Below are 16053 nucleotides of genomic sequence, written 5' to 3'. Positions count from 1 at the left end.
CAAAACGTATCTCAGTCTGTGGTTTCACTGTAAAAATGAGCGTTTTTTTCAAATCACAAGTACAAGTGAAAGGGCAAAATGAAAATAGATAATTTGTTCTTCTAACACCATTTTAATCAAGATAACGTAAAGTCTTGTTAGAAGAACAAATTATATTTTTTACTTTGAATTTTATGGCAGCCCTTTCACTTGTATTTTTGAGTTGAAACAACATGTTTGATTTTACGGTGTTGGCAATTCAACTCTCATGCCACAGGGGCATGTGTTATTATTTCAAGGTCAGAGATCAGATCTGGGAGCATGCACTCCTGCCACTTCTCACCACATCTGCTATACAACCATCTTGGATCCTGGATGGCAAGGATCTAAGTAGACAATCCATCCATTCCTACATCTCAAATGGAGACATCTCTGCTGCCTGGTGAAAATTGACCTTCTCCAACAGTTGGGATCTTCAACAGTGAGACAACTGTGTGCTGGATCATGTCAAGCAAAATGTCATGGCAATCACTGAGTGGCAATGATTGATTCCCATATGGGATGGTAGACACAGAGATGAATGAACAGCCCCAGTCTTGATGTGCACTGTGGGGAGCTTCTGATGGTCAGGCTCTTGCTCTCTCTCCTTCCTCTATCTCCTCTGTGTTGTTTATCCACATTTTTTCAAAGACTCGCACTCCTCTGTGGATCATTGGTATCTCGCTTGTTCTTCCCAAAGTCTTCCAGTTGATGGAGCATTTCTTGAGGTTGTGCTTCAGGAGGTCCTTGGACCATTTCTTCTGCCTTCCTCTGGACCATTTTCCTTCGCACAGCTGGGTGTTAGGGTGACAAGATATCCTAGAAATTGGGGTATCTTGTCACCCTACTGGGAGTAAACAATCTGAGTGGGAAGTCAGCTGTCAGTCATTCACACAACATGACCTTTCCATTGAACTTGGCTCTTGATGATGGCACACTTTATGCTATGGAGCTTGGCTTCAGTCAGGACACTGATGTGGATATGGTAGTCTTTCTAGCAGATGCGGTGGATAGTCCTCAGGCAGCTTTGGTGGAATTGCTCAAGGGTCTTCATGTGGCAATGGTTGGAAATCAACAGCTTTGATTTCTGTCTCATTTTGAAGGACTCTCCTGCTAAGATATCTACATTGCCAAACACCTCTGTGCAGTGACCTCCTGATGCCACAAGCTCTTCTCAGGCATCTCTCAATCTCAAAGGCAGAGGGTCTAGAGACATAAATCTCACTGTTGGGATAAGTTTGATACCTTTACTGCACACTAACACACTTCTAATGGCAAAGTCCTGTATGTCACTGAAAGCCTGAATTTTTGTCTTGATCCAAGGCAACCATAAACCCAGACACTCTGATTCCTTATCCAGCTCCTCAAGTGCCTCAATCAGGGCATCGATTGGTTCTGCAAATATTACAGCATCGTCTGTGAAGTCAAGGTCAGTAAATATTTCCTTTGCAAACGAGGGCACCAAAGCTGCTTGGTTTCTACAACAATACCCGACAATCAGTCCATGCAAGAACTGAACAGTGTAGGAACCAGAACACATGGCTGACAAGCAGTATTCATTGGTAAAATGTCAGAGATTATTTCCTTGCACCTAAGCCACTGGTCTCAACAACTCTACTCAACACATAGTTACCTGTTACTCAGCAACAGGAACAGTGTGACCCCCCACGGATGAACTCAACTGACCACATCTTAGCTTTGTCAGTACTCACTGAACACCAGCATGAATATCAGAAGTGCTTCTATGCAGCCTATTTCTTTTTCAAAAAAGTATTTGATTGAGTTGACTGGGCTGCTTCCTAGGACATTGTGGGAATGCACAGGATGTCCAACAAATTGATGGACATCATAGATAGCTTTATAATAAATTTATGTAAAGTTCAGTTAGGTTTTCAGATATCTTTTAATATTGAGTTTGCCTGACATTTTTTTCAGTTAGCTTTTTATTCACTTTGCAGTGGTTAGATTTTCCATTCTGATTCTTTTCATGGTCACCACAGCTTAGCGGTGGTTCACTCTCTTGCTTTCACAGCAAGAAGTAAAACTGTTCTTAGACTGATGTGTTTTTCCCTACACCATCCACCTATGGTGACCTTTCAAAGAGAGTTGTCATCGGTGTGTTTGTTTTGTGATGAGATTTTAAATAGTAAATGAGCTGTATTCATGTACCACTTTTCATTCTAAGGCATCCGTTCAAACCACTTCACAAAGATATGTCACATTTATCTGTTCATGCACTTGAACCAATGTGTTGCTAGGCAAAATGTTTAAAGACACACCAGAAGCAATTTAGGTCTTATGGACCTTGCTCAAAGGCACCTTACTGATGGTAATGAGAATGAGACAAGTGGTGTCTGTTCACCTTTCCCAACCAAATTCTCCTGTCTGGTTTGGTGGTGGTGTGGGGGTACCCTCTGGTCACAAGGTCACTCCTCATACCGTTAAGCCGCCATTTCCCCATTTCAAAATTCTAACCTAAACTTAAAATGTTTGAACCACACAGTCTTGCAATGTTTAAGGAAAAGGCTAAAAGGAAAAATAAAGACATAAAATTAAAACAACTCTTTCATAATCATCACAACAAAATGTGGTTTAGCATGATATTATAGAATGCATGAGCAGAAAGAAAGGATAGTAACCCAATTTATTTCCAATGTGGATGTAATGCATTGTTTAGTTCCAAAATACCCTGCATAGTTTTAATTTTGTGCATGTATGGTGGTAAAAACCTTGTTGTGGTCAGACAAAGGTCGCCATCATTGCCACCAACAATGTTACAGCGGATTTCCTTGGTCCTGTTGACATTAGTTCATACAACAAATGGCTTCACCTTTCCCTTTTAACAAGTTCAGCCTTGGGCAAGGTTTTGTAAACAGCAGTCTTCACCTGTGCAATTTCCCCCCCGACATTATTCTGTGTCACATTTCTCTTCCCCGACGACAAAGAGGCAGGCTGACATCCAGGTGTTTAAGCCAAATTATACAGCAAAGCGAGGTCCATTGCAAGGAAATTGAAGAAATGTCTTCTAGACAAAACAACTGCTCTGTAATTTGTTAGAAAGAAAACCGTATACAGTATACAGCACTCAACTTGTTCTACATTTTGTTACGTTACAGCCTTATTCCAAAATGGATGATTTTTTTTTCTCCTCAAAATTCTGCACACAATTCCCCATAATGGCAATGTGAAAAAGTTTTTTTTAGATTTTTTGCAAATTTATTACAAAAAAAAAAAACTAAGAAATCACGCATACATACGAGGTCTGTCAATAAAGTATAGGTCCTTTTTATTTTTTTCAAAAACTATATGGATTTCATTCATATGTTTTTACGTCAGACATGCTTGAACCCTCGTGCGCATGGGTGAGTTTTTCCACACCTGTCGGTGACGTCATTCGCCTGTGAGCACTCCTTGTGGGAGGAGTCGTCCAGCCCCTCATCGGAATTCCTTTGTCTGAGAAGTTGCTGAGAGACTGGCGCTTTGTTTGATCAAAATTTTTTCTAAACCTGTGAGGCACATCGAAGTGGACACGGTTCGAAAAATTAAGCTGGTTTTCGGTGAAAATTTTAACAGCTGATGAGAGATTTTGAGGTGATACTGTCGCTTTAAGGACTTCCCACGCAGCGGGACGTCGCGCAGCGCTCCCAGGCGCCGTAGTCAGCCTGTTTCAAGCTGAAAACCTACACATTTCAGAATCTATTGATCCAGGATGTTGTGAGAGAACAGAGAAGTTTCAGAAGAAGTCGGTTTCAGCATTTTATCCGGATATTCCACTGTTAAAGATTTTTTTAATGAAAGACGTGCGGACGGATTGCAGCGTCAGCTCGCAGCCACCGCGATGCTCCGCCACAGGAAAACACCTCTGTTGGAAGCCTTAAGGACAAGTTGGAACATGCCCAACTGTTAAACAATTTCTCATATACTCACTCCACTGAAAGCCATCAAAAGCCGCCTGGATTTTACAAATGGTTATCAACACGGAGGTGTTTTTCCTGTGCCGCCGCACTGCGCCGGCTGCGTCCCGATGCGCGGACCCGTCTGCACGTCTTTCATTAAAAAAATCTCCTTTAACAGTGGAATATCCGGATAAAATGCTGAAACCGACTTCTTCTGAAACTTCTCTGTTCTCTCACGACGTCCTGGATCAATAGAGCCTGAAATGTGGAGGTTTTCAGCTTGAAACAGGCTGACGACGGCGCCTGGGACCGCTGCGCAACGTCCCGCTGCGTGGGAAGTCCTTAAAGTGACAGTATCACCTCAAAATCTCTCATCAGCCATTAAAATTTTCACCGAAAACCAGCTTAATTTTTCGAACCGTGTCCACTTCGATGTGCCTCACAGGTTTAGAAAACATTTTGATCAAACAAAGCGCCAGTCTCTCAGCAACTTCTCAGACAAAGGAATTCCGACGAGGGGCTGGACGACTCCTCCCACAAGGAGTGCTCACAGGCGAATGACGTCACCGACAGGCGTGGAAAAACTCACGCATGCGCACGAGGGTTCAAGCATGTCTGACGTAAAAACATATGAATGAAATCCATATAGTTTTTGAAAAAAATAAAAAGGACCTATACTTTATTGACGGCCCTCGTAAGTATTCACAGCCTTTGCCATGAAGCACAGAACTGAGCTCAGGTACATCCTGTTTCCATTGATCATCCTTGAGATATTTCTACAGCTTAATTGGAGTCCACCTGGTTTAAATTCAGGTAATTGGACATGATTTGGAAAGGCACACACCTGTCTACATACAGTTGTGTGAAAAAGTGATGCCCCCTTGAGCTTTTACGTGTTCAAAATCCTGGAGGTGGCCACCTGTATAAACTGAGCGAATGGGAGAGAAAGACATTAGTCAGGGAGGTGACAAAGAACCAGATGGTCACTCTGTCAGAACTCCAGCAATCCTCTGTGGAGAGAGAAGAACCTTCCAGATGGACAACCATCTCTGCAGCAATCCACCAATCAGGCCTGTATGGTAGAGTGGCCAGACAGAAGCCACTCATTCATAAAAGGCAGCCCACCTGGAGTTTGCCAAAAGGCACCTGAAGGACTCTCATGAGAAACAAAATTCTCTGGTCTGATGAGACAAAGATTGAAGTCTTTGGCATGAATGCCAGGCATCATGTTTGGAGAAAACCAGGCACCCTCCCTACAGTTAAGCATGGTGGTGGCAGCATCATGCTGTGGGGATGTTTTTCAGTGGCAGGAACTGGGAGACTAGTCTGGATTGACGGAAAGATTAATGCAACAATGTACAGAGACATCCTGGATGAAAACCTGCTCCAGAGCACTCTTGACCTCAGACTTGGGAGACGGTCCATCTTTCAGCAGGACAATAATCCTAAGCACACAGCCAAGATATCAAAGGAGTGGCTTCAGGAAAACTCTGTGAATGTCCTTGAATGGCCCAGCCAGAGCCCAGACCTGAATCTGATTGAACATCTCTGGAGAGATCTGAAAATGGCTGTGCACCGATATTCCCCAGCCACCTTGATGGAGCTTGAGAGGTGCTGCAAAGAAGAATGGGCAAAACTGCCCAAAGATAGGTGCACCAAGGCTGTGGCATCATATTCAAGAAGACTTGAGGCTGTAATTGTAAAGTACTCAGCAAAGGGTGTGAATACTTCTGTATGTTTGATTTCTTAGTTTTTATTTTTAATACATTTTCAAAATAAAAAAAATGTCATTGTGGGGTGCTCTGAATAGCATTTTGAGGGGAAAAAGTACTCAGTTTTGGAATCAGGCTGTAACATAACAAAATGTGGACAAAGTGAAGTGCTGTGAATACTTTCCGGATGCACCGCAAGATAATCCCTGCTCTGTGGATGTGTTGATAGCGTTATTTTTACTTGGCGCTATAAAAAGAAAAAAATCCTCATCTGATGCTGTTGTTTAACCTGTGAAAAAAGTGTCCAAAGGTGCAGACATCCAAAGCGGTTACTGCTTTCAAAAGCACTCTTAATTTACAGAGCAAGTCAGTGATGTCAAAACAATGGGGATCAAAGTGTGATTAATCAAGATTTTAAAAATGTATGCATTAAAGGAGTTGGACTTAATTAATGTAAATTAGGGCATTATTTTGCCAGCCTATATATATATATATATATATATATATATATATATATATATATATATATATATATATATATATATATATACTTTTTTGAAAGTATGCCCATAAAATAAAGCACAATAAGAGAGGGACAGAAACCAACAGTTTTGCGTAAAGCAGTAGTGAAATAAATTGGTGCAATAAACAGTGTAATCTGGCCTACCTGGGCTCCTCAGATCTTGATGACATGTCCTTTTGTCACCAATCAATCAGTTCTCCATAGCTGGAACTTTCTTTAAATGTTCACCATTTGCGTAATGACATAAGATCGGTGACTTACTCTGAGGACTTTTCACATTGGTAAATGTGCTCACAAGTCCTCAGACATTCCTGTGAAGATACAATGAAAGAGACTATGGAGATTTTAAAAGTTGGTAAAAAAATCTTTAACTGTGTTGATAGAAAGAAATCGAACCAAGTACCCCAGTTGATGAAGTTTGGTGAAAAACTGAGCTGCAGAATGCAAAGAAACTGCTGCTCCAGTTTTTCACAGTCCAAAGCCAAAGAAAACCAGAAGTTAAGGGCCCCTTCACACATCCAGTAGTGTGAATATGTACAGCTCAGGGTGACACCCGTCGGAGCAGCTCGTATGAGCGATCCACGAAACATCACGCCGAAGGGCAGACATGCACAATGCCAGTGTGACGGTTCGTGCGCACGGGAACACAGTGCCACCAGCTGCATGATGTGGTTGCACATCGTGATAGTTATGGGAAACTGCCTCATATCAAGCAGGACATGGACGTATTTAAACTGGGTGGTGTGACAGTCAGATCGCCTGCTGCGTGTTCTTATCTGATCGTCCGTTTCAACCTGGAAGCAGCCTGTCAATGTCCTCACCGTGCGTGCACTTGCTCTCTGTCTTTCAGCCGCTGGTGTACAGGTGTACGAGGCAGCTACAAATTTACACATTTTGCACACGATTCCTGCTTCATGGGCACTTTATGCGCAAATTGACCAAATTCGCACTATGTGTGAAGAGGCCCTAAAACGTCAAATCCATGTAAAACATGGATTTTACAAGCAAGTGTGAAACAAGTGTGCTGATACAGTTAAAATGTAAGTAGTATTATTTGAGTAAGTAGTATTATTGTAGTGTTGCAGTAAAGGGGTGTCCTTCACAACTAATACATTAATGAAATGCTCCAATCTATGTAGAAGATTAGTGAGCACACAGTATTGATTAAGCTCTGATCCTCTGCCCGGAACATGTCACCTGTCTACATGGATTTTGCTTTCATTGATAGGATAAATAGGAAAAGGTGACTGGTGACTACTTCCATTTAGCCAACAGTTTCTTGTCAATCCTGTTCATACTGAGGCTACTCAGAATATGGGGGTTAAGCCATATCCAGAATTCCTCTCTGAAGATAAATTAAAATACATAGCACTTAGAGTGCCTACTTATGCCACTGTCACAAAGTACATTAAATGTCTTCTCTGATCCAAGAACCATCTTGACAAAAAAAATTTGCTGAAACTTTGGTGATAACTCCAATACAAAAAAAAAGAAAAAAGAATGAATTAATAAGAGTTGATGGCATAATTCCTGGAACTCCAGGAAACTGCATAAGCTCTGAATCGTTATAGAATTTCAGTTCACTCTGTGAACATCCTTGAGTGGCCCAGCCAGACCATTTCTGGAGAGATCTGAAAATGGCTGTGCACCGACGTTCCCCATCCAACCTGATGGAGTTTGAGAGGTGCTGCAAAGAGGAATAGGCAAAACTGCCCAGACATAGGTGCACCAAGCCTGTGGCGTCATATTCAAGAACACTTGAGACTGTAATTGCTACCAAAGGTGCATCAACAAAGTATTGATCAAAGGGTGTGAATACTTATGTCCATATGATTTCTTAATTTTTTTACTTTTAATTAGCAAACATTAAAAAAAGAAAACACTTTTTCATGTTGTCATTATGGGGTTTGGTGTGTAGAATTTAGAGGCAAAAATTAATTTTTGGAATAGGCTGTAACATAATAAAATGTGGAAAAAAGTGAATTGCTGTGAATACTTTACAGATGAATACTTTCCAGCCCATTCATACTTTTCATGATATTGTCAAATTTTCGTGACATGCATCTTTAGTTCACTCTTCTTAACCCTAACCATAACTTTGTGACAGCATCACAAATTAATTTTGTGATACCTTCAACAAAATGTGACGCATTTTGTGACAGTATCACAAACTAATTGATTAAATTGCTTTTCGTGATGCCATCACAAACTTGTGTGGGATTGGGTTGGTACTTTCACTGGGAATGCCCAAAGGTTCCTTGTGCTTTCTGCAGTTCCCTCCTTTAGATCTAGAACTAACACAGCCAAAACGTCAGCCATTTTCCTCAGTTTCATATGAAGTGTAAATATGTTGCCATTTACTGGTGGTACTTTTAATCGATTTCAGTTCAGGCAGCATGGCAGCCAAGAGGTTTGGAAACTCGTTTCCAGAGAAGACAGTATCAGGTTTAAGGCCAGCTGTGTCAATTCTCCATGTAATGTGTAGTTGCAGGAAGTTTAAAAAATTAATTGTGCCAAATCAACATGCAGATCCATACTGCATCTGGTCTGAGAACCTCAAGTGAAAAAGAAGAAGCTGAAAGAATGATGTTGAATCCACTCATTCACATGCACTCCTCTCCCTCTATTTATCTCTCTCAGCACATTTCTGTTTCCACCTCCCCCTTTCTGTTACTTTTCTGTTTCTGTTAAACACTGCCTTCAAAACTCAGCTTACGTGGACTAATTATTTTTAGAATGTCAAAATACAAGAAAGCAGGGACAATTATGTCTGTGCTTTTACAGATGTAATAAAGCTGTTTGATGTTTTTTTTTCTTCCGCAGGTGGCGGATTCTCTGACGTTGTGTGACAGGTAACAGGAAAGCCCTGGTCCCACCAAATAATGAACAGTGAATAATGAGCCACGCAGAATTTATTTGGTATGAGAGGGTATATTCAGTAATTGTGGGAGAAGAGTGGCTCTGAGAGGCTCTTAGAGGCAAAATATTCAGCTAACGAGGCTCATCTCTGAGTGTGGCGCTAATTTAAAAAAATTCAAAATTTAGCAACAACAGCATGGGGCAGTTTGTGTACGAAGTACTATGATGACAAATGAGGATTGTAGAGGCGTGTTTAGAGGCTGTTAAAAGCCCATTGACTGAGCACCTGGCAGCTACGAGGACAGGACAGGCGATTTTGGACAGGCTCAGCCCTTGTGCGCACTACAATTCCACCTGCTTTGTGTGCTAGATGTTGTATATAAAATATTTATTTTTTAGTGAATTAATCATTTTCTGTCAGAGCTTGGCAGCTGAAAACACCTCTAATCGCTTCTGGAATCACAAAGGACTGTTTCATCTGGATGATTTTTTCCCTCTGTCTCTCTCTCTCTCTCTCTCTCATGCCTACCATCCCTGGTTCTCAAGACCAGACACCTAAGTTGCTCTACTCTACTCTTTTCTACTCTTCTATTTTACTCTTCCCTTTTAGATATTTAGATATACCTTAGTATACTAGCATAGTTCCACCTTAGAATTAGAATATAATATATAAGGTATACCTTACTGAATTTTCATGCTGCAGGGCGTGGAGAACATGTTTTGAGCAGCTTAAAAGGTAAGTATTTGTAATATTTTTATTGTAATAGCTTGGTAAAACAGTTGCATGTTCATTCCTTCATTATAAGCAGCTGTAAAAGTATGTTTATGATAGATTTAACATCTTGTTAATTGATCAGATGAGCTCTGCTGTGTGTGCGCACCAACGCAATGACTTGCACTCATGGCGAGCTTTTATGCAAAACGCCAGCTCGCAAAAGAGTGATTTTGCAGTCAGTAACGGACCAAGACAAAGTTAAAAGTTGGATCACTGTGTCAAAATGACTGTGTGTTTAAAGCCATGGAAGAAATAAAGCCTGAGAAGACGCGCAGAGGCAACTGGAGGTAATGTTTTTATTGTAATAGCTTGGTAAAACAGTTGCATGTTCATTCCTTCATTATAAGCAGCTGTAAAAGTATGTTTATGATAGATTTAACATCGTGTTAATGGATCATATGAGCTCTGCTGTGTATGCGCACCAACTCAATGACTCGCACTCATGGCGAGTTTTTACACAAAATGCCAGCTTGCAAAAGAGTGATTTTGCAGTCAATAATGGACAAATACAAAGTTAAAAGTTGGATCACGGTGTCAAAATGTCTGTGTGTTTAAAGCCATGGAAGAAATAAAGCCTGAGAGAAGACGTGCAGAGGCAACTGTCCAGGAACTGGTGGTTTGGTTCTAGCTGGTCTGGTGCATTTAATGACTCTGAAACACAGGTGAACAGCAGCCTTACATGTGACAACATCTTGAATGGATGGTGTGAACTAAAAACCCACACTTTAAAGGGAACAAGTGTGGGGTGGCTGGAGGTTTGAACCAAACCCATGCCTAAACGTGCACCAACATCGTGTTACATGATGCTACATGGATCATATGTGGCTTGACGTGGATCATATGCGGCAACACGAGCCACTCGAGGCTGGACTGGGCTCAAATGACAGATCAGTCGTGGCTCACTAGAGGCTGATACCTGGCACATGTGAGGCACATAGAGGCGACTTAGTAGCGGATACATGATAGCTTAAAACGTGGATCATTCTTTGAATAATCGCTGACACACCCATGCGTGGCTCATTATTCATGGCTTATTATTCTGTGGGACCGAGGCTGAAGTTGTTGAAATTAGGAAGTACATTGTAGTTTATTTGCTGGGACTCTGGTCTTCGCCAGTTGGATGTCTACGAGGGCTGTCAATAAAGTATAGGTCCTTTTTATTTTTTCAAAAAATATATGGATTTCATTCATATGTTTTTACGTCAGACATGCTTGAACCCTCGTGCGCATTCGTGAGTTTTTCCACGCCTGTCGGTGACGTCATTCGCCTGTGAGCACTCCTTGTGGGAGGAGTCGTCCAGCCCCTCGTCGGAATTCCTTTGTCTGAGAAGTTGCTGAGAGACTGGCACTTTGTTTGATCAAAATTTTTTCTAAACCTGTGAGGCACATCGAAGTGGACACGGTTCGAAAAATTAAGCTAGTTTTCGGTGAACATTTTAACGGCTGATGAGAGATTTTGAGGTGATACTGTCGCTTTAAGGACTTCCCACGGTGCAAGACGTCGCGCAGCGCTCTCAGGCGCCATCGTCAGCCTGTTTCAAGCTGAAAACCTCCACATTTCAGGCTCTACTGATCCAGGACGTCGTGAGAGAACAGAGAAGTTTCAGAAGAAGTCAGTTTCAGCATTTTATCCGGATATTCCACTTTTAAAGGAGATTTTTTTAATGAAACACGTGCGGACGGGTCCGCGCGTCGGGACGCAGCCGGCGCGGTGCCGCGGCACAGGAAAAACACCTCCGTGTTGATAACCATTTGTAAAATCCAGGCGGCTTTTGATGGCTTTCAGTGGAGTGAGTATATGAGAAATTGTTTAACAGCTGGACATGTTCCAACTTGTCCTTAAGGCTTCCAACGGAGGTGTTTTTCCTGTGGCGGAGCGTTGCAGCGGCTGCGAGCCGACGCTAAATATTGCATGCATATGCAATATTTAGCTCAATCACATGGCAAAAACATGATGACATCACAATAACTGATTTAATATTATACAAATAATGAATGTTTATGAGTTCAATGGTACAAATATTTCATGAGGTGAAAGATGGAATGGTATGTTCCATCTTTCACCACATGAAATATTTGTTCTATTGGTACAAAATGTATGGAACCAAATTTGCACAGTAGATGGAACCAATTTGCACAGTAAATGCAACACAACACAAATGGGATGAATAATCCATGTCCATCACAATAAGTGATTTAATATTATACAAATAATGAATGTATATTAGTTCAATTGTATTAATATTTAAAGAGGTGAAAGATGGAATGGTACGTTCCATCTTTCACCAAATGAAAGTATGAAAAAAACATTTATAATTTGTTTTATTTAATGGCAAAATAGATCCTTGTCATTGGATATTTTATTAATTTATTAACAACAGAAAAGGGACTTACATTTTGGTGTGTGTCACAGGTGCTTTGATGTAAAAAAAAAGTTGACTAACTAAAATGTAACACATTTCATCATGGTATCAAAAAACGTAAGACAACACTAAATAAATAAATAAGCTAACTAATAAGAAGTAAGTATTTTAATTGCAAATACAAAATATTTCTATTTATTTGGATTATAGCTTTAATATAAAATTTGAAGACAACAGAAAAATTTGTTGGATCTGAAGACAACAAACCAAAGCAAAGCCTCTTCTGTTCAAATCTGTTACAAATGTCACTGAAGTCGAAAACAAACCATTTGAGGCATGAATTTATCTTACAGCAGGAGAGTTTCTACATGCACAATTATTGAACTGTGGCGCCAACAACATCAGTGCAAAAAGGTAAATAAGTGATTTTGCACAGCATGTCCCCTTTAAAACACGAAAACATTTCTGCGGTTTGTGTCAAATTTAGCTCCAGCTCTGCTTCCCAGATCATTTAAATCAAACCTGTTCCCTGCTGAGGGAGTCGTTCTGAGATATGTTCAACAGCAGCAGCTGTTGTTTTTTAAAAAGATATGATGAAGTACACCTTTTCTTCAATATTACCTTTAATCATGTCCGCTGGTGGCTCCATCACAATCCGTGACTTGCTATACAACTATGTGAAAGAAATAATTGGAAGAAAGTGCCTTAAGTAATATACCTTATCACTCAGACACAGCTGGGCGGGAGGATGGGGTGACGGAAGGCTAAATTGTTAAGTCTCCATTTATTAGCATTCTGGGTTTTTTGAGTAAGAACTGAATCTTTTCTGACCACACTCACTTCTCTGGCTTTGGGTGCCTTTGTATGATCCTTTCAGGTTAAACACCACAACGTGTTCAAGGAGACCACAGTGCGGCCATTCATTTTTGTTATTCACACAGTGCAACGTTGCCATGGATATATCATTTTAAATGTTTTCATATATATGAACATTTGTGGACCATTGTTTGTCACTAAGTACAGAATGTTCCTTATAAATACAGCAGACCTTATTGAAAAAACGGTGACATCTTTACAAAACATTTTTTTCTCATCCATACAGGTTGGGTTTGTATCCATGGCAACTTTCAAAAACCACTGAGATTAACTACGCATTTTCAGATTTTTTTCCTCTCCTACTTGCTTCAAGGATCACTGGAGAAAGAAAAGGATTTGAGTTGGAGACAGAGTGGACTGAGCGGGGACAATTCAATATTTACTTTTACCTTATTGACAACACACATAAGGTTTCACAGAAATTGTGTCAAATCTCAGGACAGAACAAAGGATATGCTAAATGAATATTTGAACATTTCTGCACTGTGAGAACACTTTTTAGTTTGATCTACAGGAGGAGACTCAAAAAAGAACAAAAAAGTATTTAGAAAAGACAGTTTGGGAGCACGCTTTGGTGGAACACTTCACTACATAATTTACACAATGGAACCACCTCTGGTCCTGGATGACAACGACACAGGCAGAAAACACGTCCATCCCCAAATATACAAAATCACCATCTATCTGGACTGTGAAACGTGGATGTCCCCTTGGTCTCCTCCAGCCACTGGGGTCTTCAACCTGCATACTGGATCATGCACAGAGAAACACGCCACATGTCCAAAATGTCACACTTGATGCTCCCTCACCATGTAAGTGATATTCATCATCATCAGACCTGGCAAAGTTAAAATAAATGATGAAAGGACAAACTTTATCAGCACTGAACCAGAACACGTCAATGAATATTATTTAAAATATGTACGATATAGATAAGAAAAATACATCCCCAATTCCAGTGAAGTTGGGGCATTGTTTAAAATGTAAATAAAAACAGAATACAATGATTTGAAAATCCTCTTCAACCTATGTTCAATTGAACACGCCACAAAAACAAGATATTTAATGTTCAAACTGATAGACTTTTGTGTTTTTGTGCAAATATTTGCTAATTTTGAAACGGATGCCTGCAACACGTTTCAAAAAAGCTGGGACGGGGTAACAAAAGACGGGGAAAGTTGATGAATGCTCAAAGAACACTTAATTGGAAACAGGTGAGTGTCATGAGTGGGTATAAAAGAAACATCCCCAAAAGTCTCAGCCGTTCACAAGCAAAGATGGGGTGAGGATCACCACTTTGTGAACAACTGCATGAAATAAATAGTCCAACAGTTTAAGGATAATGTTTCTCAATGTTCAATTGCAAGGAATTTAGGGATTTCATCATCTACAGTCCAACATATAATCAGAAGACTCAGAGAATCTGGAGAACTTTCTACACATAAGCGGCAAGGCCGAAAACCAATACTAAATTCCCGTGACCTTCGATCCCTCAGGCGGCACTGCATTAAAACTGACATCATTGTGTAAAGGATCTTATCGCGTGGGCTCAGGAACACTTCAGAAAACCATTGTCAGTTAACACAGTTCGTCGCTACATCTACAAGTGCAATGGTAAAATTCTACCATGCAAGCGAAAGCCATACATCAACAACATCTAAAAACACCACCGTGTTCTCTGGGCCAGAGTTCATTTGAAATGGACAGACGCAAAGTGGAAAAGTGTGCTGTGGTCTGATGAGTCCACATTTCAAATTGTTTTTGGAAATCATGGACGTCGTGTCCTCCAGACAAAAGAGGAAAAAGACCATCCAGATTGATACCAGCGCAAAGTTCAAAAGCCAGCATCTGTGATGGTATGGAGGTGTGTTAGTGCCCATGGCATGGGCAACTTATACATCTGTGATGGCACCATCAATGCAGAAAGGTACATCCAGGTTTTGGAGCAACACATGCTGCCATCCAAGCAACATCTTTTTCAGGGATGTCCCTGCTTATTTCAGAAAGACAATGCCAAGCCACATTCTGCATGTGTTACAACAACGTGGCTTCGTAGTAAAATACTGCGGGTACTAGACTGGCCTGCCTGCAGTCCAGACCTGTCGCTCATTAAAAATGTGTGGCACATTATGAAGTGCAAAACAGGACAACGGAGACCCCGAACTGTTGAACAACTGAAGTCGTACATCAAGCCAGAATGGGAAAGAATTCCACCTACAAAGCTTCAACAATTAGTGTCCTCAGTTCCCAAACGCTTATTGAGTGTTGTTAGAAGGAAAGGTGATATAACACAGTGGTAAACATAGCACTGGCCCAGCTTTTTTGAAACATGTTGCAGGCATCCATTTCACAATGAGCAAATATTTGCACAAAAACAATAAAGTTTATCAATTTGAGCATTAAATATCTTGTCTTTGTGGTGTATTCAATTGAATATAGGTTGAAGAGGATTTGCAAATCATTGTATTCTGTTTTTATTTACATTTTACACAATGTCCCAACTTCATTGGAATTGGGGTTGTAACATAAGAAAAAAGCAACAGCAGCCTTACTGGCTACCAGGACCCTGAGATCACCAAATGATACGCCAGTTAATCAAATTCTAAATAAGGCTGTGTGGCATAACAACATGTACTGTATCTTTCTGATATTATAAACATTTCTGTTGATAGGGGCTATATTTTATTCTGTCCACATTTAACAAGCTAGGATATGTTGGGTAAATTGTTTAGTCTATGTGGAGCTAGCTAACTATTTCCAACTTGATTTCCCTATCATGCGTGCCTGTCCACCAAACACTGATGAAGCTGATGTCTAATCGTACAGTCACTTATATGGCTGTGATGCTACATGCGCTTTGATGTCCAGTCTAATATTTTCCCATATCAGACCAGTTACCATGACAATCGGTCCAGAATGTGTGTCACATTTGTTACAAACCAGAAAGCAAAAAACACGATTATGAAAAACCAAGTCGGACATGAACATACTCCATAAATATATAAACAGCACTGGAAAAAAACACACAGAC

The sequence above is a fragment of the Thalassophryne amazonica genome, chromosome 11, assembly GCF_902500255.1.
Source record: "Thalassophryne amazonica chromosome 11, fThaAma1.1, whole genome shotgun sequence".
Lineage (NCBI taxonomy): Eukaryota > Metazoa > Chordata > Actinopteri > Batrachoidiformes > Batrachoididae > Thalassophryne > Thalassophryne amazonica.
This window is presented reverse-complemented; position numbering follows the sequence as displayed.